The sequence below is a fragment of the Danaus plexippus genome (assembly GCF_018135715.1).
Source record: "Danaus plexippus chromosome 9 unlocalized genomic scaffold, MEX_DaPlex mxdp_26, whole genome shotgun sequence".
In the NCBI taxonomy this organism is placed as follows: domain Eukaryota; kingdom Metazoa; phylum Arthropoda; class Insecta; order Lepidoptera; family Nymphalidae; genus Danaus; species Danaus plexippus.
Window position 1 is genome coordinate 3,710,340 of NW_026869848.1, and position 14,864 is coordinate 3,725,203.

Sequence of the window (14,864 nt, forward strand, 5' to 3'; positions counted from 1 at the left end):
AAGAAAAATGTACGAACGAACGTAACATCAAGGTAAAGTATCTTTAGTATTGAATATAAAACTTTTTATTAAATCTTGAAAAGTCGTAACAATAATTCATTGCAGCCTACTAAAAATATCAGCAGATAGATTTACGGTTTCGTTAAGCCAATGTATTATTAAATTTTCATTTAGATTTTACAATTTTGTTTCAATTATACTGAAAATGGGCCACGTGTCAACAGTGAAGATTTATCTCTTAACATTTGTCCTTTAGGAAGAAAGCTTTTGATATTCGCTTGAATAGAATGACGAATGTACGAAACATATATGTCTGGTATAGAGCAAAGTATGTCAGGTCCAAGGTAGGTGGCGACATAGTTACTTGTTATGTTGTACTTGTCTTTGTATCAAATCTCATATATTTCTTCCCCGATTACTTTAAGTAGGTTCTTGACCTACACTTAATCTTGGAATGTCTCCCTGTTGTATCTATTTTGGCCTCTATTAGATTTTATATTTTTTTGCAGAAAATAAGAATGTTGAAGACGAATTTTAACTCACAATAGAATAAAAAACTAACAAAAAAACCATTTTAGTAAAAATACAATACAACATAAATATAACACATTATGAATATTTCTATTGTAATGGAAATGTGACTTAAAAATATTTTATACAACGCAACTCGAGTAGACCAAATTTGTATTTTGAGCTTAATTTTTAAAAACAATGATTTAGTCAATGTCAGATAGATATCGTACATTATGCAATATAATTGTCTAACAAGGAACGTCTTTAAACCGAATCACCTTGACCCTCATCACTGCCTTTCAAGTACGAACACAATCCTGATCAATATATCAATCAATATATTGTAATTATAACCACGACATGTATATTAAAATTTTGTATATAAAGTAAAGATGTTATGTGAAAAATTAAAGGCAAAACTTCTGACTCTTAAACAATACAACGTAATGTTGCTAGCTATAAAATTTAATAGTATTATATACATCTTTATACTGTCACAATAGGACATGTAAAGTATTTTATAACCTTGATTATGGCCAATTGATATGAAGATTGTTTATTGATGCAGTTTTATGATTTGGCATTGAAAAGAAATCTGTTAGACCTCGTAAAGTAAGTCCGCTTTAAAACAAGCTTCGAAAATCCGTTTAAGATCTCATCGAATCACTTCGTTCATAATATAAAACAAAAAAACAGTTTGTATGATATATTAATTAAATGATTTTTATTTTTGTTGTTCTTTATATTCACACGTAACACTTATATTTTATAAGAATTTATTTGCGGAATTACTTGTTTGGATTTAATATTTTAAAACTCGTGTGAATTAAAAAAATGTTTAATTGCGTCGCTGACGATCAATTGCTTAATTTCTTTACGTTCTTGCAATTATTGAAAAATAATAATAGAAATAAATTGTTTCGTTATTAAATTTTTAACGTTTTTTACAAAAATATATTTATACATAAGTTTTTAATTTTAATATTGCTAAATGTCTAACGTGAGATATCTGTTGATTATACCACGGTATTTAAAAAACGAAAGACTTACCTACCTAACTACTAAAATGTATTTATACAACCACACATTTCTGACACTTTCAAACCCGTTCGAAACGACGTTTTCAAAATCACATTTCTATACAAATGATTTCTTTGCATTCTTCTTAAAGTATTCATTTTATAATTAAAAGCATTTCTTTATTTATACGTGTGTATGACTTGATTGATTAGAATCCATGTATGATAAAATGTTTGTGATTAACAAAATACATTTTACAACCATTTTTTTTATATATACAACAATTATAACAGTAGCATTATACGAACCGCCTTCATAAATCATGCACCCCTCGCAGAAGTTTTTGGAAATGGTTCCTCCACGGATTAATTAACATTGTTATGAGAAAGTAAAGTAATACTTATATCTTAATTTGCTAAGAAATTTACGAATTCTATAATGGCTTTGTTACATAATAAAGCTCGTAATCGATCATTCTCCCAATTATCCTTTGTTTTCTCTTTATTCTAATTGTATGCTTAATCATTTTGATTCTACTAACTTTGTTAAAAGAAATTGTAAATTTAATAAAATGTTCAGTGCAGTTAGATATCATATGAAATTGTGATAACTCTTAAATATGAATTCATTACTGTTTACTACCAAAGATTTTTTTATTGTATTCATAAAGTCACTTTATAAATGGACTAGGTGTATACAATCAACAGCATATAAAGATACAAAAATACATACATTTAAAACACCCTTTTGTTATTGAAGTGGAGGTTAAATGTACTTTTTTTTTCATATCAAATTAACTAGTAATAAGGCAGAGGAGGCACTAGGACTATAAAATTAAACACCATTCTCACTATATTCTTAAAGCGGCTCCGCATTGAACAATAATGAAGGATACGTATGAGAAACAATATAAAAACCCAGAGGATATTCGTGTTTCAGAACGAATTTTAGTCCAGAATTTTAAAGTGCGTTGTATTAATATAGCTTACAGTTCCTCGGGAAACCAACATCCCCGAAGGCCATGCCATTAAGCACAATAAGGATTACGATCTCACTAAGGAACTCACTGACGAATTCAAATTTGTACGTGGCAGAAGTGGGAGCGAGAGATATAACAGCTAAATCTCTCTATAACCAACTAAAAATCCTGTAACTGTCCAGAACTAAAATCAATTCATCCTTAGAACGTACTTCGAAGGTAGCCCTAATAGGTACGTTTTTATTTTGGTTAGGTAGAAAGAGGAACTTAGACGGTGGAGGTGACCGTACACCGTGTCAGATAGGGATCCCCTAAATCTACGGCTGGGTCGGAGTCCCAGGCAATGTTAAAGCTCATGTCCCTACAACGCGATGGACCCGGCACCCTCACCATGGTATGCTAAAAAGTTGCGTCACGTCTCCATCAAGCCCACCCTAACTCTTAACCGTCTTTACCCTGGGATTAAAACTGTTACATTTTTTTTAAAGGATAGACACACACTACACACACTTATATCAAGTTTAACGAAATATAAAAAAAAATATTTCTGGATATTCCTAACAGCTCATTAAATATATATATATATAATAATATATATTATATTAGTAAGTGCTAATATAGAAAAATAGTTTTAAAGGCACGTGTATAATATTCGTTTAAATTCAAAACGCCTTCAAGTTTTAACTGGCTTGCGACATCAGATGCAAATGCTCCAGAGGCAATCCAAACATTAAGTAAGAATAAAATACTGGCACAAGCTTATACATTTATACTGGATCCAAAGTTGTTTTAATTTTTAAGGAAGCTGCTCTCTGTTAGTCGATAAGATAGGTAGTAACCAGTGGGATAAGGCCTTGGAGTACTGCATACATCATTGAAATTATTAATTAATTTGTTAATCTGTATTATAACAGAGAAGGCGGAAGTTTAGCAGTAAGCCTTGTCTGTAAGATGGTCTTGAGTTGGTTGCGAAAAATAGTTCTCCTATAGAATTTATCGACTTACAAATAGGATTATGCGACTAGATGACCAAAGTAAAGATTAGAGTTGATATGGCCAGATGTTGAGAACTAAACAAGTAGGAGTAGGTGTTAACGTATACCTTTCCTGAGTGAATTCGTGTTTTCCCTAATTTTTAAACATTATAAATACAGATCAATCCGATATCGAGATCTTTGTAAGTAATAAATAGTGTACTTGGTTAAAAAAGATGATTTCCTTTGTCATACTAGTTTGCAATTGTGCCAAGCATCGTTCCCGACCAGAAAAAGAAACATCGGGTTATCTATACTGATATTATAAAAGTTAACGTCCATTCATTTTACTATGTCCATTGAATCATTTTTACTAACATAGTTTGATATATGGGATCTTAGAGCAAAAATATACACAACTTGTCGCGAGATCAGATGTCCACAATGACTTGATGATACAAGTATAAAACAAATAGTTATAGTTTTTATGAGATCCAAATTAATAATTTTTATTTTCATATTCAATATTTGACAACATGCCAATCTATAAATAACAAATATTTTGCTATTCTATATAATTTTATCATTATTATACCATTTGCTAATAGTTATAACACGCTAAATGTAAGTTCGTTACATAATCCCCCACATTATAATTGCTCATTTTGATGACCATCCACTGAAAACTCATTTATTATTACTAAGATTTTGTATGAAATAAAGTAACTTGAAAAGTTGAAATATTTATGGAGGTTTAAAAAAAATTGGGTAATGTAATCGTGTACTCATTAAGCGAAGTAATATCGATTATCTCTGATATAAGAGACGATGAAATCTACGTGCTCTCAACGAATTCTCAAAGGTGTTGGGACCTGAAAGAATGTCATATTGAAGTGTAGTAAATTATACTAGATTTTGTTGTCGGGCTTGCTCCCATGACTTCCTATTTTCATGAAATTTGAAATCATCTTTCTCGGTACATCGGAACACTAAACAACAACGAAACTAATTGTCAAAGATATAGTATAATTACTAAGTTATGTAAAATCTTCTTTAAATTATAGCTGCAGATTCGTATTTTGGTAAAATATACTTCAAATCTAACTTTATTATAAAACATAAAACTTAAGTTATTAAACATATAAAAAGATCAGACGCCTACAAAAGGATTTCAATAACTCACTTTCTAATCCTTAATTTGAAATGACGTTCTTTAGTATAAGTATATGGTATATGGAAAATAAATATTTTGTTGGTACATAAAATTTTCGAATTTTATTGGTGACGAAATGGCTTATGTAAATAGCAGTCTCTATCTAGTTCTAGCTTCTCTAGATATTTTAAAACAAAAGATAGTTTTATGAAAGTCGTATCAACTTTATTTCGTTGACAACAAACCATTATTTTGGTTTTATTGTAGAAACGTGAGACTATTTCACAATAAATTCTGCATCTCTTAAAGTATTTCTTTGATCTCAGCAGCTGAATGGAACTGCGATAACCCTAATTTTGTCACCCTGTAAATCTTATATTAAGACTTTTCACACAATAAAAGAGGGAAGTCACCAATTGATTTCAAAATTAAATACACAAACCTGTGATTATATGAATTAAAAAAACCGTCTTTTATTGTTTGGTTAGTAATGTCGCAAATATATTCGACTAGTTTCCATAAAAATAAAGTTTAGACAGCATCTGTATATAGATATATAACACTTTACACATCATGTTAAGGAAAATCATAAGCCAATGGAGAATAATCTAGAATAAAAGAAGAATAAAGAAGCAAATCATTGAACTGAGAAAATATGATTCTAGTTAAGAGCGTCAAAAGTATAACGAAATTTAAAGTTGATATATTAAATAGTGTACAATTTCAAAAAACTTTTGGTGTAAAATAAATAACTGATTAAAAATTTTTAATCTTTAAGCCGTTAAGACAGAACGCGTCTCATTTTATTGCTCTAACGTAAACGTTTCTATGTTTCTGACAGCTTATTCCATTTACTCCGCTGATTTCGGAGGTAATTTTTAACAGCATTAAATAAAAAAAAAGTCACTTATTTTCTTAAATCCTTGTTGCTGCTATCACACGATGAATTACTTTTTGCTGATATTACACGATCTTATCTATTACTATACGCCTAATAGTAGTGAGCTATAATAAATTTTAATACTTGATTACATACATATGAGAGAAAGATCAACTATGAATTATAGCAAAAATTTGTAACTTTTACATTTCAGAGATCTTAAACTTATTTATAGGTTCTGGCAATGTTCTCTTTCTAGTCTCTACTTATGGTATACAACCTAAGTTGAAATGTTATATTCGGTTTAAAACCAACTTAAAATATTAAATGTATTAGATACAAGCAAATCTGAAACATAACTTACACTTTGGGTATTAATTACATGGATTATGTCACCTACATACCTAAGTATATGTTATATCAAACTGTCACTGTAAAATGACGTAGGTGTTGCACATAAACTATTGTTAGCGAGATCAAAGTGCTTGTTACCTTCGCTTGATACCATACACAGCTTAAACGTAATTATAATTAACGTTAGAATAACGTTCCATGAATAAATTAGTTTCATAAAAGATTAAAATTAATGTGTAAAATAATTTAAATTTAGTTTGTATTTTGTGATGCCAATAATATTTCAATCATAGTTAAAGAAGTTATCGCTTTATGATCGTGTATGTGATTCCGTTCGTAGACTGATCGCATTGCCTGTAATTCTATCAATTAATGACGGTTAGATTGTGTTACTATCGATATAAATGGACATCATTGATTGAAGAATCTATATTCATATTAATCCGTTTTCAATCAAACCATTTAATAAGAGTAATAGCCTATGATACGAAAAAATTCATGAAATACGATCGAATGTTAAATATAAATAAATATATTGAATAAAGATATTTTCGTTTTTTAATTCGGTTTCTTATGTAAAGGAATTTTCCAAATAAATAATTTTATAAACGCTTTCGTAGTAAGGTTCCAGTCGAATGTCTGCTATAAAGTAACTACTTTCAGGGATTTGAAAGATAAAAGTATGGGCATAAAAAGTGTAAGATAAAAGTATTTCTTATTTCTTTAATAGAATAGAAAAACAAAAAAAATACTTTATATCATATAAATTTTAGTACCTACTGTGTTTTTGAACTAAGCTCATATATATTTAACATAAAGAATAAAATATATCTGGCTTAAAATCTTGCTTAGCAATAACCTTAGTAAGGGAAGATTGAAATTAACTTTAAAATAAAAAAATATATGTAAATACACCAATTAAATCCGAATAAGATAGTAATTTATATATGTTCATTAACTTTGTGTGTCTTAAAGATATGTATACATATTTAAATTTAGGAATTTATATTGTTAGCAAGATTACAACCTACAAAGGTCTATTAGTTTATCTGTCTTCAGTTATCGCATATTGATAACTAATTTTTGTATTCAAATCTCCCACATATTGCGTCTATTACGATTTCCAATAAAAACTAATTGATAAATACTTTAGTCCTTAGAAAGTACTTGATCTCATAACATTTAAAACTGGAATATTTTGGTCTTGTACAAAAATACTTGACCAAAAATAAATATTTGTCCTCAATATTTACGGTAAAAATAATTAATTTTTATGTAAGCTATCAAATAGAAAGTCTCATTTGAAAGATTCATTTCAAAAAGGTTTTTTTTTTTACCACTTCACCTAAATGTCTTTTTCAAAGATATTAAACATCAAAGAGATATTTTTTGCGTGAAAAGCGAACTGACAGGAAAAATATTTTAATCTTATTTATTAATCTGGATGTATTTATTTTCATTTTTATTAGTTATTTAATATTTTCTTATAAGAGTATAAATTATATTGGCTATATCACTTACATCCGCGAAGAAATTTGCGCATCTTAAATAATGTATACATACATATATTAAATATCTTAAATACAAATACATAACCCATTATATATCAGATTATTGATCAGGTAAAGTTCCAATAAGGTAACTTTTAAATATATTAATTAGTAAAATCTATTAACGGTAATAAAAAATAAAACGTTTTCAATACCTTTCTGAAGCAATCTTCTAAGACTACATTACAAATCTAGTGGAGTATATAATTGTTACGAGATGAATGAACAAATATCTTGACATTTATTCAATTACATGAATAAATGTAGCAAAATATTTTTTATCATATTTATCTTTCAATCGAAAGACATCTATCCAAGTTATTATTGGATAGATTTGTAGTACATGTAGCTGGATCGGATAAAACGAGCTAGAGGATATAAAGCTTACGGGTAAGAGTATGTTTCATTTTACTCGTAATTGAAACCAATAATTTCAGTTTTCCAATAACATACTGAAATAATCGTGAACAATCGCAACACGAACATAATCTTTGAAAAATTTAAAGTAAAGTTTTTTTGCATTAAAATATATTTCGTTTTATTCTCTAAACGTCTCAAGGTTAATTAAGTCTTATTTTTCTCAGCGCATACCATGTTTATCAACTCATAATTTCCACTATACTTCATATGGCACCTACTGTTTTCAGTTGTCAAAAGATTTAACAGTGCCCTAACACGCGATACAAACTCACCAATTTGATTTTCACAAAAAACACACACAAAACAATTTGTTGTTGACTTGATTCAAATGTTACGAAAGTGCTTATTCGTTTCCAAATATTGATATTAATATATATAAATGTTTTAATGAAAAACTAAACTGGGCAGATTGACCTTTTTTTAGGGCAATTTCATTCTTAAATGGAGTGGACTGATTGAATAATATTTTTTGGTAGACTTGAAATTAAAATAATCTTAATTTATAGTTACTTAGAAGTAATATCTTTGAAGTCATAAATTACAAAATGGCCACGTTACTGGTATTGCTTACATTATATATTAATATTTTAATGAAACCGATCGTTTTGTATGATGTCTGGTGAGATTTATAAATATTTTTGTTTACGCTATATGCTTTTTAACTTGACCTCGTGAAATTATTATTTCATAATGTAAAAACTACTATTAACGTTTGAAAGCAGTGATACTGCAGTATTAAAGTTTAAACGGCAATTGTGTAATTTAACTATATGGCATCCACGCGGATTTTACTGCAAAAGACAGCTTATGCAGTGTAGTAAGTTTGTACTTGAATATATATGTCCATTATTAACTATTATAGGAAATATAAACAGCACGTGAATCCTCATATGTAATTCTTCCTTTAAGCCTGAATATATGTATTTCTAATTTTTATTACCAATAAATCAATCAAATATTTTATTTTTATTTTGTTCAACAAAAAATGAATTAAAAACGTAAAGAAAACGAGTGTCGGGAGAAAGAAAATTGCGTTATCATTTCATTTATCTTAAAAATGTCGGTATAAACAGCTGGTAACGATGATTAAGACAACATTCTGAATGTCATGTCAAGTACACATTACCTAAAAATAACTAGACTGAGAATCATTGAATTTGTTAACGATAAAATCATAATCATTCAAAATCAACTCGTTATGAAAGTTAATATAAAAATAAGAAGGTTTTTTTCTGTTGTATATTTTCATTTGATTAAAATTAAAATGTTTATTCATTTAGTGAATATGAAAAACTTATTTATTTAATTTGAGGAGAATATCCAAATGAAACAAACGTTAATAATTTACTTTACAACTCACTGCTATTGCTAACGCATGGAAAACGATATGTTATTCGTTTGTTCCAAATATAACAAAATAGCAATTTTAGCTACTTCAACAACAATTTATTATATCTTCCGAAAATGATATACTGATGTCTATTAATCACGAAGACAAGATATATATAATGCCATAACGATCTTTTTGCCCCTTGAATGGAGATAGACAGTATTAGGGACAGAGAATAAACGTTCGTGTGTTTTTTACAGAACTCACTTTTGTCATTTATATAAACACAAGTTTATTCGCGATGCTTCAGCAAAATTGCTTCGATTATTTCAGAGTTGGAGCTGCCTACACACAGAATGTAACCGGCTCGATAGTTTTGTTTGAAATAATAACAAACACGCACAAAGAACATGTGTTGTTTTTAAGACTATAGATATTTTTTTAACAATACATAAATTCCATATGAATTATTCTAAATTATGGAATAATAATAATGGAATTCTTTTTCTATATATCATATTCCTTTGATTTTTATTGATTTAGTTCCGTAACATCGTTTGAAACACTTCAAAATACGTCAACCATATTTCACTATACGACGTCTGCGTTACTTGAAAAAAAATAAGATATTTTTACTTTTAGTCCAAAAATCCTTGAAAGTAAGGACATGTAACGTTTTACATGTATTGCTTTTAATTAACGTTCTTACTAGTAGATGAACCGTCGCTTTTATTTCTTGCTTCGCTTGAAAAAAGCTCTTGGTGCAAGTTGGGTGAAGCGACCTCAGTGTTTCGGTACCGAACCTTTTTTTTGGACATTGGTTTCGTTTTCCGGCCCTAAAATTGAAATAGGTGGTCCGATCTAAATTTTTTTCAGATAAAAACCAACCCAGACAACTGGGCTATCGAATAGAAAAAAACTCGACTTAATCGGACATTCGGTTGTCGAGATCATCTACGTGGATGAATGATCTGTATCGCCAGTACAGCGTTCCGTTCGCTTCGCTCGCTTCACTCAATAAATGTATATTTCTCGAAAACAACTGCAATAGACTTTTAAAAATCTAGATTTTTTGATACGTATAATCTAAAACCATTACTAAGCCCTAACCCAAAGTACTTGATTTTTATTTTATCAGAATTCAACATAATATCTTGTTATTACCCCACACTTCCCTCACTAACAACATTAATTTTTAAATCACATTCATATCTAATTTCATACCCTCGGATGATGAAATTTTGGAAATCCTATTGATTATTTATTTTACTGTAAAATATCGAAACTTATTTACCATGGAAATAAGAAAAATAAAGCATACAACATTTTCTTTTTTTCCAAAAATAAATATAATTAAGGGAAACCTTATAAAGAAGACGAACAGAACGTTAGAACATAATTATTTCGTGCTAACTCTTCTTTGTTCCTGTTAAAAGCATTTTGTAACTTACATTAATTTTAAAAAATGCTTAGTGCATTATCTTATCAGTAAAGCACATCTAGCTTGAAATAAAAATTTATTTATCAAAATTAATTGTAACAATGATTATTGCATTAATTATAACTTCATAGAAAACTATATACGCACAAATTTTTTACTAAAGTTTTTAACTAAATATCCTATTTGTATTAAATGCTCTTACTTAATTTCGGGTTTGGAAGAATAAAGTCCTTTTATGCTTAGATCCCCTTTCATTAAGATATTAAAAATAATTGTATCAATAAAACGAGCAGTGTTTTTTAAATTTATCTTTTTCATTATTATATGACAGACAAAAAAATCGTTTATCCGATAATATTCACTGATCTTTATATTTTAAATATTTTTCCTAAATCTTTGATTAGCTTTTAGTATTCGAAGAGAAACAAGAAAATGATCGAAAGAACAATGTTTCCAAAATTAAATCTTTACAATAAATTATATTAATTAAATGAAATTTTATATACATTTTACGTTTAATATTATTTGTTGTTAATATAATTTATGTTTAATTATATAAACTATTAATCATTATTATTATTTTAATAGCGATAATATTTATACTTAAACATACCAAAATGGCGCGAATTTTCAGTTACTCTGATGAGCACTGGTGGTGCAAATACTACGTAGAGCACTAGTACTATAGTCCGTGGGTGGCAGACGGCGGGCCGTTTACCCCACTCACGACACGCACGGATTACACTTTTATCACATAAATTCAGAATGAAATTTGAATATCTTCTAAAGGTTCGGACTAGATCTGCGTGTTTTGTTTACCGACGTCTCATGACGGGCGGCGTTCAGCTCAGTCAGAATGGTGTGACACGACCTTAGCGCTCGGAGCGTAACAGATCAACAGATAGGTACGCGGGTGTATGGTCGTCTCGGGCTGCCGGGATGCCGGCGCGCGCCACTCCATCGCCCTACCGACCTCCCCCTCCTGACGTCATAGCTAGAAACCTCCGAAATTCTCACGAGTGATCGTTGTATTGTTACAGCTATTCTATAAACCTTTGGGCGGATACAGATCAAATAATCAAACGTTAAACTATTATTATTATCCTTTGGATGTATTATGAAGGACGAAAACAATTAGTCAAATTGAATTGGCTATATATATTGATGTATGTCTAACTACACCCGCAACTAATCGAAATGGTTGACAAACTAATTGCATGTTAATTCTAACGGTGTCATGTTAAATTATTCATTGCATGATTGTCATCAACAACGTACCTCATTATATACCAAGCAATAGTGCAATAGACAAATAATACTAGCATTAATATAAAATTTCAATGCGAATTTTTAAAAACGTTTTGAAAGTTTTTTATTTTTATAAAAGTGTCTTAACAATGGTAAAAATCATACGCAATGATTCTGCCTTTCTTAAAAAGTGATTTTAATGTTATTAATATATTAACAAAGGCCAATAATCATTATAGATATAATATTTCCAAAAACTGTTACAAAAACCGTGTTTTAACAAAAATACTATTTGTAATTCTCTGAATATTTTCCCAATATACGAGTATATAAGTTATATTACTTAGAAAATATCAACGTCAACCTATAAAATTGTGCTCTAACTATAATTTGAAACACTAACTAATCTTACCTTATAACTTTGTTCCTATTTGTTGTTTTTGTGTGGCATTCAAGGTAAGTTACTTGGTTTTATACAGCCTGTACGTGGCCTTAAATACTCATTTCTCGCCCAACGAGACCTTATCAAAACTTTTCAGATGTTCAAAGAATTGCAGCGAAATAACAGAAAGCACAATTTTTTTAAAAAGCAAAATATCATTTCACCAATTATAAGCACTTAGGCCAACGAAGCTATTACGAAATCACCAGCAGATACTTAATTCTATTTATAAATATTATTATATAAATGAATGATATTTTTATACATTCAAATGTTCATATTGCGTGCGACTAATAACATTTGTATTGGTATAACATCGTGTCGCTAAACATGTATGTTTTTATATAATAATATGATCAATTCGTATTGTTCATTTTAATGGTAGAATTCTTTTATATTTTATTATTTCAACTTGCATTATCATATATAACACGATTATTTTAATTGCTCCAATGTTCTGATTTAAAATTCTGACATTTAAAAGTAATTCTAAGTTGGTTATGTGTTAAAATTGTATATGTATACTGAATTCTTCTTAATTCTTCTCTATATGTATACTCAATTAAAGTCTTATTGTAATGACAACTATTATAACCGAACACAGAGCAAAGCTTTTGTAACTTAATTTCCATATTATATTTCGATAAACTTTTTACTAGTTTATTTTAATATTACCCGATATAAAACGAAACAAAGAATGTGATACGTTTATTGCAATTCTCATGTTAATTCTTTTTTTTATTTCAAATATAGTAGACATTTTTAATGAAATTTCAAAGCAAATAAGTACCGAAGTTACTGAATACCTCGTCCAAAGTACCTACATTTTAATATAGTCGTGAAACATCGCGAACCCAACGTTTTCAAGTGACATTAATATTTTAAGAGAAAGTCAGGAACCGTGAAGGCTTTGACATTCACTGAAGTGTGTGTTTGTCTAAGTATTTTAAGGCCGATGCTTAAAATAGTCTTATTTAGAACAAGTAATTTACAATTGAATACCAATTTACGTAATGTTTTATTGATGAAAATGTAATGTGATATGAAATTTGTTATAAAATAAAGAAACAATTAGTACACAAGACACTTCTCATATAGTATCGTAGCACTTCAGATATTCTAACAAATATAGCTAAAAAGATTTCAGATCGTGGCCGTATTAAAGTGATATTGTCTTATTCAGCATATTTCTTTCCAGCAAAAAAAAATATATTTATTTAATTTCCAAGAATGTTAATGAATTATGGGGACATGATTTATCATAATTTTATAATCAAATTTACTTTAAAATATATTTTTGCATTTTACAGAAAAAAAAAAAACCTTAATAAAACATATTTTATGGATGTTAAGGAATACAAAGCTGTTTTCATTGAAATATGTAAGTCTAAGTTTTTCCTTGTTTTCATGATTTCCATTTTTTTTTATATACGAACTCCGCTTGAAAAGACCGATAGAGCATTAAGTTACTAACTTCTCATGTAGTCTCAGATCTGTGCTTTTAATAGGATTAGTGCATGATTTATAATGCTCTAGCTTAAATTTAAAAGGAAAACATTTTTTTTAAATATAATTTAAGCTAGTCCTATTTATTTACAATAAGTTACTTGTAAAATTATGGTATGAATCGCTAAGTAATTTAACCTATTTTTGGCAATCTGTATAACTAATGTCAAGGTCAAACATTAAGCAGAACAACGAAACTGTAATCCATAATAGCAATGGAAGTGATGAATAGCATAATAACTTGTATTATAAAAACTTTATAAAATCGAGAGGAGCGTAATGCGACCTTTGGCATTAATCGCAGGAAACAAAGCTAACCTCGGTAGCAGTTCCCTTGAATTATTGAGCACTAAGTACTTAGCGTTTTCATTTGTGGAAGACTCTCATACAGACCCTTGAGGAGAAGGAATGATAGCTATATCTCAAATAAGACGGTAATGATAAATCGAAAACCGATAAGAGCTAAATTAGGTTATAATTTTCGGTAAGGAAAAAAGCTTTTTAATCTATCTTCGGTACGAGAAGCCACAACATTATTCATTTATCAAATTTCATATGACATTTTGCAGACAAACCCCATTTTACATTACCGAAGAGTGATATTCATGTTTAATAATAGATTATTTGTGATGCAAAATTATATCTTGGTTTTATGTAAATTTCATATTATAATACATATCTTAATACATTAGTATAAATGTTAATAAAGTCCATATACATAGTGAAATTATAAACGCCAAAACAGTAGTACTCTGTTTGCCAGTAAACTTTTCACTGTGATCAAATTAGAACATGTATATTATGAAAATAAAAAGAACTTTGAAGAAGGCTACACAAACATACTTTTTGAAAAACATCACACGTTCACAGGAATCTTGCAGCCTGAAAGAGTTTAGTTTAATATAATCGCATAGTTCTAAAATTATGATGTAAAAGGAGGATTACTTTGAAAGATTTTTAACCCTCACAAAGCATCAAATTTCACGGCTCCATACTCTCCTCATGATCTTGGTCACGGCTCACAAACTTGATTTTGTAATTCGTCTTAGCTGCT

At 28.9% G+C, this 14,864-nt stretch overlaps 1 protein-coding gene across 1 annotated transcript in view; it reads right to left on the reverse strand.

Moving 5' to 3' along the window:
• The window catches only part of LOC116767718 (5-hydroxytryptamine receptor), a 29,160-nt gene extending 17,623 nt beyond the window's left edge, over positions 1-11,537 (reverse strand). Inside the window, exon 1 of the mRNA XM_061527491.1 lies at positions 11,228-11,537. The gene's annotated coding sequence lies outside the window, so the exon portion shown is untranslated. The remainder of the gene's footprint in view (positions 1-11,227) is intronic.
• Between the last annotated feature and the right edge of the window lie 3,327 nt (positions 11,538-14,864).